This window comes from Myiozetetes cayanensis, unplaced genomic scaffold, assembly GCF_022539395.1.
Source record: "Myiozetetes cayanensis isolate MyiCay16 unplaced genomic scaffold, myiCay2020 scf7, whole genome shotgun sequence".
Taxonomy (NCBI): domain Eukaryota; kingdom Metazoa; phylum Chordata; class Aves; order Passeriformes; family Tyrannidae; genus Myiozetetes; species Myiozetetes cayanensis.
This window is the reverse complement of record NW_026087964.1, coordinates 33,733,367-33,746,527: the sequence shown is the minus strand read 5'-3', so window position 1 is coordinate 33,746,527 and position 13,161 is coordinate 33,733,367.

Below are 13,161 nucleotides of genomic sequence, written 5' to 3'. Positions count from 1 at the left end.
TCTGAGAATAACTTTAAATATCACAAGGATTTATATGTTATAGGAGTGAATAGCCTTTCCATGTATGTTCTTGCTGGATTTCTAGTGAGTGAGTGCACCTATTAAAAAAAAAATAAAAAATTAAATCTTATTATTTCTATTTTTAGACTCTAAGAAATATCCACCTACATTAGAACTGGAAAAGATCACCCTGTAACCCTGTATCAGAATTACCATGTAATACAATAGCTAAGACTGTAAAAAGTAGCCATACTAGATCAAAACAAGAGCCCTGTAATACCATATTCTGCCTCCAACTGTGGCCAAACCAGACCCTGAAAAGAATATGAAAATGGCAGGTCTAGATGATATTTTGGCTCACCAAGCAGCTCAGTTCAAAAGATTTAAAATTTATAATAGAGGAGAAATCCATGTTTTTTAACACAAAAATTTTCCATTATTCCATGCAATTTTTCCATATTGTTACAAAAAGTGGTTTTAGGGCACTTTTGATGTGATCACCTACGTTTAATTTTGCTATAAACACAAAAAGATGAAAGCCATCATACACAGGATGCTTTCTAAATGCCATTGTTTATGGTTGAGAAAGTTTTCCTTAGAAAAAGTTTAGTTAGATTAGAAAGTGGATTTGAACAGTTTGCACCTATTTCAAAATTAAGTTTTCAAAAGTTGTTTTGACATTTCTTTTCACATAGTTTGAAGGTACAAAGGCACTTAGATGCTGTAAAAGGAAAAAAAAGTTTGCCTCGTGTACATCACAAGTTTTTAAAGTATTTTGAAAATTAAAATTTAAAAAATTTAAAAAATTTAAAAAATTAAAAGGGGAAAATTTCAGCTAGTCTGGTCTTATGTGCAGCAGCTGTATATATGTATTTCCTAAAGTCAAATACCTGAGAATCAAAATATTTTAGTTTAGGTAACCCTCCAAAATATCTTTAAGGAATTGTATTTTTGATTCCCCTGCTACATTGCCCCTCTTTGAATTCTTTCCCCCTTTCCTTTCCACTTTCTTGGAGTGGATTCTCCAACCAATCTACATGTTCTTCAACACTGCAGTTGAGGACTTTATAATAAAGCAAACTCTTCTTACTGCTGTGGTTTTGCTCAGAATGCCTGTGCTGCACAGGAAGATGGGAACAGTAAGATTACGGACTACAGCTGCCTGAGGTATTATGGTAACATTTCATTACTGAAGTATTTTAATTGTGAGCCAAAATATTTCAGATTTTGTTTACTTTTGAAGTTGAAATTTTCCACTGTTTAATTTCCCTAAAGAGATTTAATGCCATGCAGTCTGAACGTGGTCCTGGATATCTCACACTGGACACCCAAAATTAATTAAGGTATTTTTCCTTAGTTTCCCCATGTTACTGGTCTTAACAACAGACATAATAATAGAATATCACCATTAAGAAGAGATGCAAAATTAAATTAATGTTAGAGTATGTGATACTAGAGTTATAATTCTTTTAAAAATTGTAGTCAAAGTAGAAATGTGTTTAAATAAGATTGCCAGACAATCACAGTTTTGAAAAGAAACAGAATTTTAGTTGGAATTTATGAAGGTATTCAAATACTAAAATTCTGATTTCGTACTACAGACATATTAGGCTTTTGTAGCACAGTAGGAACATCTCAAATTGAAAACAAGTACTACTGCTGAAAACATACTGCACCTTTATTCAGGAGTTCTCTTTCCACTAAGCATAAAAAAAATTTTCTATATGCTTCTTGTGCCAGAATGCAGTTGTCTGTCCTGTATACATTACTCCAGTATTTGCTACCAATTACTGTGACCTTTAGCAAGTTTATGCCTGGATTTTATTGTTTCAAAGGTAGTGGTGGGGAGGAATAAGTATTCTTATCATCTAAACTCTTCAGCCTTTTTTAGTGCTGTCGGGTCAGACGTATTAACACACTGCTCTTCCCGAGGACACTAATCTGCCAATGCTGATGCACTCTCAGGTTTGGATTGCACTGACAATCACATTGTGTGTTCCTATGAGTTTTTGGACAATGTCAAACCTGCTTGTATACACAAGCATCATAACCCAACCAAGATATCCCTGGTGGCTCAGGAACTTTAAAGCTTGGTGAGGAAGAAGTCTCAACTTTGTAAACGTCACTGTTTTTCAGAGTGGCACATGCTTGTCTGCTACTGTGGTGTATTAATGTTAAATATTGCTTTGTCAGAAGTGTCTTAAATGTGTCTGCAAGGGCTCTTTACTGTACGTGTTTCCAGTTCTTGCTCCCTGTCAATTGGAGGAGACATTACAGCTCAGGAGGCTTATGCATAAATTCGTACAGGATGTCAGAACAAAATGATTTTTTTATTGATGAAGGGTCAAACAAGTCGTGCTTTTTGTTGTGTCACACTAAACAATATGAGAAACATGTTAAAAAAGCTCACTAGAAGGCAAAGACTATGAGAAATGATTTAAAGCTACATTATCCTGTTTCTAATTCCTTTTCTTTCTTCCTGCGGAAATGTAATTGCAAGAGGCTGAGAGAAGGGATTGGAGCATTGGCTTCTATGTCAGCCTTGAAGAGAGTCATAAAGTCTCTTTTATGGGTTTCTCTCTAGCCTAGTTCTACTTTTCCAAATTAGAGGAGACAATAAGACCATCTTAGCTAGTTCTGATTTTACATCTTAATTTGCAAACTCAGAAGAAATAACAGTGCCCAACTTCAGGGGATACGAGGAAATATTTTTGAATTTAAACAATATCCCACTGACCTACAGTAAAGGCCCTTTTTACAATTGACTGCACATTGCTTTAAAGACTTCCTCCTCTCTGCCCCCGCGCCCCCCCCTCCCCCCCAGTTTTATAGATTCTGATAATAAATATTCTGGATATCTAATGTCTGTCTCAGTTAAGATGTCTGTTAGATCCTAGATATAGAAGTCAAATATGCAGTAATAAATTGTGTAGAATTTTTTTTTTAATTGAGTACAGCAAACATAGACACTAGAAATATATAATTCTGGGAAGCTGTTGAAGATTTTTTTTTAATCATACTAATTTGCTAAAGACTAGCTTGAACTGTTTTATATATTTTGAATAATTTTTTACTGTATCATTATGTATTAAACCCCCAAAATCTTACAGTACTGTGTATCAGCTATTCCTTAACATTTCCTGGCATCACTTAATAAAATTCTTGTAGCTCCAGCATGCTGCTGCTGCTGGTGTACCTTGGTCATGACCTGGAAGGACCACCCACTCCCGTAAAAGAGAGGCTAAGTCTGTCTGTATGCTAATTTGATTTTAGACCTCCTTTGAAGAAAAATTACATGTGTCCTTCAGTCAGATTTAGTCTGGGCTGAGCTACTCCTATGATGCAAGTTTTGGTCTTCAGGAGCCATTTAGAGCATAAGGCAGAAGCTTTTTCATGTGTGTAGGTGAGAAGGGAAACCTTTGTTGGTACTTTTGTTTCTTTTCCACTTGAAAAAACCCCAGATATTTTGTTACATATATTTGAAAAAATGTCCAAGAAAAATAAAAGCATTAATATTAGCAAAATGAATCTTTAGTTAATGAGATGTGATTGGTCACTATGAAAGGAAAAAGTAATATCCTATGACATATAAATCTAAATTTATTGGTTAAACATCTAAATAATTTTATTTACCACCAAAAAAAGCACTTGCAATTAGAAACGAAAAATGCAGTAAGTCAATGAAGAGAAAATAAATTTATTGAAGTGACTTTGCAAATCAGAGTTAATTGAGACACAAACAAAGCAGCAAATAAAGGAAATAATGTGGTAATTGGAACCCTCATCCCTTATTGGCATAGATTATGGTTTGCTATCTTTTAGGAGTATTAAATCATGGCATGTGAATGTTGCCAAAAAAACTCTTCATTTCCTTTTAGTGACTTCTTACTGCCCTCAGTTGAAGTTTAATAGAAAAGGAAGGACATGATGTAGTTTTAATGACAGGAAACCCATGGCTTCCAAATGAATAAATTCCATCACTGGCTGCCACAAAGTGTGCTAATTATTTCCTTTGATAAATTAAAAGCCGTAAAAGTCCAAAGTATATAGCATGTGGTTTACAGTTATAGTCTGCCTGTCTGCATTATTGAAAGTTCATATAAACCTCATTATCTTAATTTAATAAACATTATAATTATTTTTTACACCAGTAGGCTATATAGAAAGCACATGTTGAAGACAAACTAGTCTGACAGAAGGGTAAATAGCCCACAAACAGAATAAGAAAGGAACATGATGTGTCATATCATGAAAGTTCAGGTTTCATACGATACTTCTGAATGAGCAAATGCTTATTTTTTAGCTTTATAAACAAGAGACTAGTGACTAACTTTATCCTGTAAATGGGTATTTCATTCTGCAAAGTGTGCTTTGATGAATGATACAGTCCTTTGCATTTTAGAACAATCTGAAAAACCTTGGGAAAATCTAAGGGAATGTTAGAGAGGAAAAGTGAGTTTTTATAATAAACATTAAAAGCAAAAAAAAAAAAAATCCTACTTTATCTGAAGAAGTGAAATATTGTCAAAAGTGATGTAAAATAATCAGAGCTGGTTTAATGCTGTTTGCTTTTTTGTTATTATTTTTGGTTTTGTCCAAAAAACCCCATAACCAATGAGAAAATGAGAAACTGAATATCTTTAATGACTGTTGTGTTAATGACATTCAGGCCTACTCATGGGATTAGATCTTTACCCTAATCCAAAAAAACCCCACCCCAAAACAGATCACTAAAGAAGCTGAAGAATGAGAAGCAAACCCAGTATTTATAGATTATGGAAGTTCATCTCGGTTTATTATTCTAAAGCATTTTAAATGACAAGTACTTTACTTTCAGGTTAGTGAGACAATTCAGTAAAAGAAAGTGCTAAATCTTTTACTGTGTTCTATCTCATGCACCTGACTCCAGCTGTAAACTGACTCAAACGCACTCTTAAAATTAAAAAAAAGCATTTAGCTGGGCTGTATGACTAATTTTGTTAAGCATATTCATTTGGTAGGAGACTAGGAGTTTCTGGAGACACAAGACAGCAAAACATGCCAGAACAGAGGGCATAGGTTCACACAGCAGATATCTGGAACCAGCAGGAAGATGAGCAGAACTAGGTCTGGAAGGATCAGGAAAAGGCAAAAGACAGGCAAGCTATTCTGCCCCCTTAAATTTGAAATGCATGCTAAAGAAAGAAATCACAGATACTTATTCAAATTACAGGAATTGGAGCATTTGTGTTTTTCCACCATATCTGATAAGATGCATTGCAGAGGGGGCATGCACAGATATCTGTGTCTTACTGTCGGACAGCTGCAGCTCGCAAATGACTGATCAATGCATCTCATCAAATGGGTGATGCTACAGCTCATATTGGAGAGCTTTGTGCTGTTTATTGGAATATGTTGTCCCTGTCACAAATCAAACCCTGTTGACCATTACAAATGTACAGCTGGTCTGTCTTGCTTGTGCTGTAGCATCAAGAGAACTGGGGGAGGTGCAGAAGTAATTGGTGTTGTGAGAAAACGTAGGAGGGTGAATCCTTCCACATTGCAGCATAATGCAGCCCCAGGAGTACTTGTGTGTACCTTGCATTCTACTTCATGTATACTTAATTCCAAAAATTTAAATAAAGGAAATAAAAAATACCAAATTCATAGCAACACCTGAAAGAATATCGCCTTGAAGAAAGGCACACTCCCTTTACATTTAGATCACTACTTGTATGTAATAATAAACCTATGAAAAAGAGAATAAAGGGTTATCAATAGCACAGTAAGGTCAAATAAAATAAAACAAAAAAAATCATAGTAAAATGTGACAAGATTCTAGTGTACAAATTTTTATTGTCTAACAACTAAAGGACCTGTCATAGACTTGTTATGTTTGTGGTATGAAATTTGGGAGACTCCTAGTAGTACTTTTTTTGGTTTTGGTTACCTGCTCGGAAGACCACGCAAAGGAATTCTGTTTCTTTGCTCTTCTTTTTTTGAAGGAACAGCTAGAAGGGAAAATACAGGGTTTCTGTGACAATCCTTTTGTCTTACCATTTATCAGAGGTTAAAGGTGACCCTAAGAGAACTGGACAGGATTATGATCAAATGGATACTCTGTCACTTGCTGGCTTCTATGTCAAAAGCAAATATGAGTTACCTCTCTGTGAAAAGTTATTGCAGTTGACTACGAGAAACAGAAGGAGGAGGGGCTGTGGTTTCTTTCTATACCTGCAGGAGGTCAATGTAAGTGACAGTGATGAAATTCTCTCTTTGGTTTTTCTGTTCTGTTTACAGCTGATGTACTACAACACCACAGCATGTGCAAATGAGGTTATGACACAAGATCTCTCTGATGCACATTCAAATACTTTAATTTTGCCTAGACACTGGAAGAGTTCTTGATTTAAAGACTATAAATCAAATGCTCTTCCATACTGTAAACATGTCACTTGCATTCCTTGGAGTGTAGGTTGAGGCTTCTTGGTTTCAGGTTAGGAAGAAGCAGCAATTTTTTGGGGTGCAGTGTCACTACTTCTACTCTATCCTGAGGGTACAGAACAGAGAGGTGGCAAGACTGGTGTGTGACTATTCCACATGCAAAAGGAGAGATGATTTTTTTAAAGTTTGTCTTGATGCTTTATTACTGCTTGACAGAATAGCATGGCACACTATTTTGTTATTTCCAGGTGTGATGGTCAACACAGGCCTGTGCAAAGCTATAGATATAATTACCATTAGAAAAATGTTAGAGGGCTGCATTTGTTGAAATATGGTGTTTCTTATTATTGCAAATATTTTATCTGCTTTTATCAGATTTGTATTCCCATCTAGTGAGAGAGTAAGCTAAATAGTGTTATGTTATGATATATAATGTTTCCGTTGCCATGAGGTGGGAAAGCAATAGGCTTAAATATCAGTTGGGTTGCTTAAAGCTCTAATTTGAAATCCCATCAGAGTCACTTGTTTACTAGCACTAATAGTTAACTAGTGTGCAGCCTTTAAATTACTGCTTACTACAGAGGTGCTGTTCACACTACTGTGCTTAAGGACCTGTCAGCATTTCCAGTGGAAAACTCTGCTTACAAAAGCTTATGACTTTGTCATGAATATTTGCTCTGAAACTTGCCAAATGTCATCTCAGGCTAGGAACAGGTTATTTCCTCTATTGGAGACTGCTCTACTTGAGTGGGGAATAAATCAGTTTTAAAATTATTTTGAATGTAAGGAGAGCTGACTGAAATGTTTCCCTATACTCTACTGTATTTAAAATAAGGTAAATGAGGAGGGTTCTGGGACTTTGGGGTAAGGAAGGGGTAATGTAGTGAAAAAAATCAACATAAAAGTTGATTTGTTGTAGACTTGCAGTGAGTTCTGTGGTGGTAAAAATATACACTGACTAATTTCTCTAGCTTTTGCTTTATGTTGAGGTCCTCTATATTGACCTCTTTAATTCACTTTATTTCACCAAACTACACTTGCCTGAGGTGACCTTGGTTTGATTCTAGCTGTCCATAGATATTTTTATAGACTCAGACAGGTAATACAGACAAACTTGTGCCTCATTGTCACATTCAGAAATGGTTCCCCATGGCTTGTATACAATACTTGTATTCAAGTATTACTTTTTTTCTCTAGAACAAAATTCAGATATTTTAGTGGTGAAATGCTTTATGAAGGAATGCCTTTCATTTTACTCTTGGTATATGAGAGGATGTTTTTTTCCTTCTTTATTTTTGCTTTTGCTTCCTAATTTTCCTTGAGCAATAAATGTACCTAGATTCCAATGTTTCAGATTTTACTAAATTTTGTTGGCTTTTTCAGTTTGAGTTACCTGAATACTTCACAAATCTAATTAGTGTATTCCTTGATGCCAAGTGTTAATCTGTACTAAAACTGGGCACATAATAGCTTCAAACTTTCGAAGGTCTTTAGGTTTTGGAGTTTTTTTGCTTCTTTCTGTTTTTTTTTTCCTTTTATTTTGAAGTAATGCTTTTATATTTTCAAAAGTCACACGTTGTGCTTAAGCACACATAAAAATATTACTGTTTTGGAAATTTCAATGCACATTTTTGAGAAATATGTAAATCTGCAAATTGGCATTTTGGGAAATAGTAAAGTATGCAGCAGTCCCATATGTTTATTTTCAGTTCCATAGTTTGTGATGCATTTTCTGCTGGACAATCTTCAGGTCTTGAGGTACAATATTTTCACGGTAATGTTGTTCATGCTTTCTTGTTCCCAGCTACAGTGTGACTTATTCAGCATGCTTATGTCTCTTGCTGTCCACTTGTAGGTGTTAGCCAGGTGAAAAGATGCATATGCTAGTATGTTTTCTTCATGGAGGACAAAAAAAAAAGAAAGCATAAATTTCAACCAAAGTGTGTTTACTTATGAAGGAAGAGCATCTATCACAAGTAAGTATGATTTTATCTCTGTATTTTGCAAAGGACTAAAAGAAATCACTGGAATAAATATGTGTGCAAGTGCAGCAAATAGTCACTCAGAAATCTGAGTGAAACAACAGTGTGAAACAAAGAATAAAGGAAAGTAAATGTGACAGCTTTAAAATCAGTTTTGACGTCTGACAGAACTGGTATATAAGCTGAGGCAAGACAAGGTCAGATTCAAAATTGGGGAGTGAAAAAAGACTGAGCTAGCAGGCCCACAACCCTGCATATGTTGGGGATTTTTGACATTAGAATCACTGCAGAGGTAGGAAGATTAAAAAAAAAAAGATTTCAAGAGATTTCATAGTAAAAAATTATTGGTTTTTGTGTAATAAGATATACAAGAAATAGCAAGTAAGTTGGAAAAGCCCAATTCTTCCAGGTTATGCATTCTTTAAATTGGATGGGATTACTCCATGTTTATAGTAAACCAAGTTTATAGTGGATCAAATGAAGCTGGTTAAAGCTGAAAAGATGAATAAAAATTATTTGTGGTGATGTTGCAATGGAGGCTTACAAGAAGGTGAAAGACCATTCTAAGGTAAAGATGCTGTGAAGTGTCAGGGCTATTGGTGAAGAACTCTACTGTTCATCAATATTATAAACTAGGATTACGGGAATATTATTTTAACCCTTGGCTTCACCATTAACATCTGTGTAGAATTCATCCACTGTGTTTCTGAACACATCATGCACACTCATGTTTCCACTGATCTGAGTGCAAAGCTAACAATGTTGATTCATTATTGTGGTGATTATGCTCAATGCAGAAAAAAATTAACCTTGAAAAACAGTAAATTTACTTTCCTTCAAAATCTTTGTACCACATGCAGATGTTAATTATTTCCTATACGATTTCTGTCATTTAGGTGAAGGATCCATGTGTGCTTTCCATGACCCCAACTGGGTTGTTAGCTGCAACAGAGAAACAGGACTTCAGAGGGAGTTGCTAACCTTCACTGACTAGCCTGTCAGCCAGAGAATGATACAGAGCACCTTCAAAAGGTCCCCTAAGTAATGAGCCCTAAGGAGGGCTATAATGGGCCCATCATTAGCTCCAGCTAATATTTTGACCTAATGCCCACATATACTACAGGTGTCATACAGGGCCACCATAGGATTAATCTGCAGGATGTTTTGTGGCTATATGATGACAACACATTTCTTCAGCATGTTTCCCAACTTGTAAACCTTTATATGTATTTTATATAATGCAAGTAAATTATGACTTCTTGTATATATTTTTTTCTTTCCTTAAGCTCAGTCACCCACAGTGACCAATGAATCAAGTACATAGCCATACAAAAGAAGAAAGTAAAAAGACATGGCATTAAAAGGCATCTTTCTAGCAAGGATATAACAAAATGTAAATACAACTACTAGAAAAACTCATCCTTCCTCCTATTGTGTGTTCTTTCTTTCAACTGGGTTTTGTTTTTTGGTTGGTTGGTGGTTGTTGTACTGTGTTTTTTTTCCCCCTGGGTTGCCCCTCCAATCCTGGTACTACTTGTAATTTTGAAAAGGACTAAAGCTTGTGCAATCCACTTATGTGTGTATTTTTGTGGGTCTCCTTTAAACTCATTCCCTGCCTTCCATGGAGAGCTTACTTTCAAGATAAATAACTTCTTTTGGTCCTTTCTTTAATGTGTCTGGTTTTTACTTTACTAAACTTATTCACTTGTTTCTTCAAGATGTTGGATATTCTTCCCTTCTTACTTGATAGTACCTTCTCAGAAGTTACAGCTTCTGAGATGCTTTCCTTCCTTTTGTTGTACTACTTTCTTTACATCATTTCCTAAAGAATAGCAGTCACTTTGTAAGATGAACTGAGCAAATGTTTAATATTATTTACATTCTCAACATGATTTAGACACAAATTCATCTGATTCCCTTTGCCTGCACTCCTCTTAGCACAGGATAGATAGTTGAATTTTATTAACCCATGCAGTCAAACTGCTGAGTGAATTTCATGTGACTGTAATTTGGCAGTTATACTGTAGAATGCACTAAATATTAAAAGACAATTCATACAGTTTTTTCCCAGTACTACCAAAGAGACATTGGAAGTTTATGATCAGCTCGTTTAGTAATAGGATATTTAATATAAGAAGGAGGCAACATTTGACTGTTAAGTGCCTTCTTTTAAAATCTTTGCACACACACACCACACTCTAAGATTTTGTATTCTTGTATCACTTATATCAAAAACATGTGCACCTAAAATGCTGTGTTATTTAAACTTACAGAGATGAAGAAACAAAGAATTTTCATTCATGCTCAAACACCAGTTAATTAACGCAAAAAAGTCTAGTAAGGTGGTAAAAACATAAATTCTTTAAAAATAGCAAATAGACCTTACATTTCAACTTAGCTTAGTAAGTGGAAAGTTTATTCTCAGATTCACTCAAACACAGAGTGCAGGCTATATGTTTGTGTGTGTGCTCATACAGATTGTTTTCTTCTTTAAATTATATAACTAAATGAATACAAGTTGCTTTTTTATCTAGTCAGGAACTTGTTAAGAGACAATACAGACTTCAAGAAGAAGTGTTAGATGTCAGTTTAAAATTGAAGTACCAAAGCTTACTGTAATTATTCATATATTCAACATTTAAGTTAGCAAAGCACAGTTCATGAGGAAATATTGCTAGAAGTGGATTCTATATCACTCTGCCAATTTAGATAACTTACTAAAGGTCCTAGTATTTTGAGCAGTTGGATGATGTTAAACTTGAAAAATACATTGTAAATAGTTTGATTTGTCAAGAGACAACACTTAACAGAGAAGAGAAACGAAAGCATTTTGGATGACATTTAACTTGACTTCATTTAAGCATGAGACCTTGAAATTCTTGTATGGGCTTATTGAGTACAAATTAATGTTTTGTTAGGTTTGTTTTTTTTTTCTTTCTCAATGAAGAACATTCAAGTACTCTCAGTGTAATCTTTTTTTTCTTAAAAGAAAAAGAATGAAAACTTTTCTTGAGACCAAGCTATTCAGTCCTTAAAATGATAAAGTCAATCCAAGTTTGTTGTTTCTTTCTCTATAGCCACTAAAAATAAATCCTTCAGGAGACCATTTCTTTAGCTCACTTTTTCATTATTTCCAGAGGCAAAAGCTGGCAAGGCAATTTATAATTCAATTTTTGCTAAATCCACAACACCTAATATATATGTCAGGCATTTCAACGGCAGGGTACTTTGGGGATAGGTGATAAATTGTACTGATTATAAGTGCAAGCTGTTCTTCCAAAATATCATATCCAAAAGAAGGCAAGTATTATTAGGAGAATGTAATGTATCTTTAGAATGTCCAGAAACATACGAGATAATCACTTCACGTGAATATATTTTCCCTTGAGTTTTACAGCTCAATATTAAGGTCTTACCATGTTTTTGATAGCACTCATCTGAAGGGAGGGACCATCATAAGTTGGTAGTCTTTCAGCAGCCACATAGCTCTTAGGACTGCAATAATTCATTTCTCCCAGAAAAAGGCTTACTATGAAACCTGAAACATGGTCATAATAATTTTCTGACTATGTTTGGGTATGTGAAAAGTCTAAATATTATTCTATAATATAATCTCTCCTGATCTTTTAAACATCCTTTCAATGTTTCCATGTATTTTCCTGTGAGGTACTCATGACTAACTGTAGATCAATACTGCTGAAAAACCAAAGAAGTTCTTCGTATTAATCTTGGTTGTTAAAATAATCTGAAAATGGAGAAAAAGACACTACCTTTTGGGATCTTTCCTCCCAGTTCTTGCTTTTTTAAAACCATAAATCTGTTTGTATTGCAAAGATGAGATTGACATGTATAATATAAATGGGTAATTGAGATTTGGGGAGTGATGGAAATATTTTTGTTGTTGGTTTGAATTTAGCTTTGCTGATTTTGGCCTGGCTGCTCAGCAGATGCTCCTTGTTTGTCTTGCCAACCATAATTTGTATCCTGCTCAAAATCTCTGAGGAACAGATTGGTTTTGTGACTTTTTTTTTTTTTTTTTTTTTTTTTTAATCAGTTTAGTACTCATCCTATACTATCATCCTGTTTTGGGCATATTTCCTTCTCTTTAGTTTCTCAGGAAATTATTTTCTTTCTTTAAAGGCAGGCACTCTTAATAATTTTTTAAAAATGGATAAAATTCACCTAAAAGGAAAGAAAATAAAATAAAAAAATTATGTGCATCTAAGATTAAATAAAGTGTCAGTAATAAAACCAATAAGGTTTAGCATAGAAGAGAATTTCAAAAACTACTGTTCTATCCAGTTTATATTAATATGTTACTTTTATTTCTCAGTTTTTTTCAAATTGTGCCCTAAATCTTCTCAGAAGTACTTATTGCAACATTTTGTAGATTCAAGTGCACCAATCCCCCTTGCTCTCAGACTCTTAGTTTTTGTATCATCTAAACTCATTTAATGAAGAAGATGAACAAAAGTGGAAAACAAATGATCACTCATGAACCAGAGCAGCTTAGTGTGCACACTTGTCTGAAAGACTGATGAGATAATACCTGCAAAAGAATGGTTTGCTCTGACAGGAAAGGGAGAACCAATGTATCCAGAACACTCAATAGCTCATCTGGCAGTAAACGAGAGGTCAAAATGTCACTCTTTCCAGTCCTGCCCCTTGTGGTGTTAGAAATCTATGAAAGAAGCCGTAACATCTATTCAATAGTATTGTAGGCATTCTTATAGCATGCATGAAAAATTAAGGATGG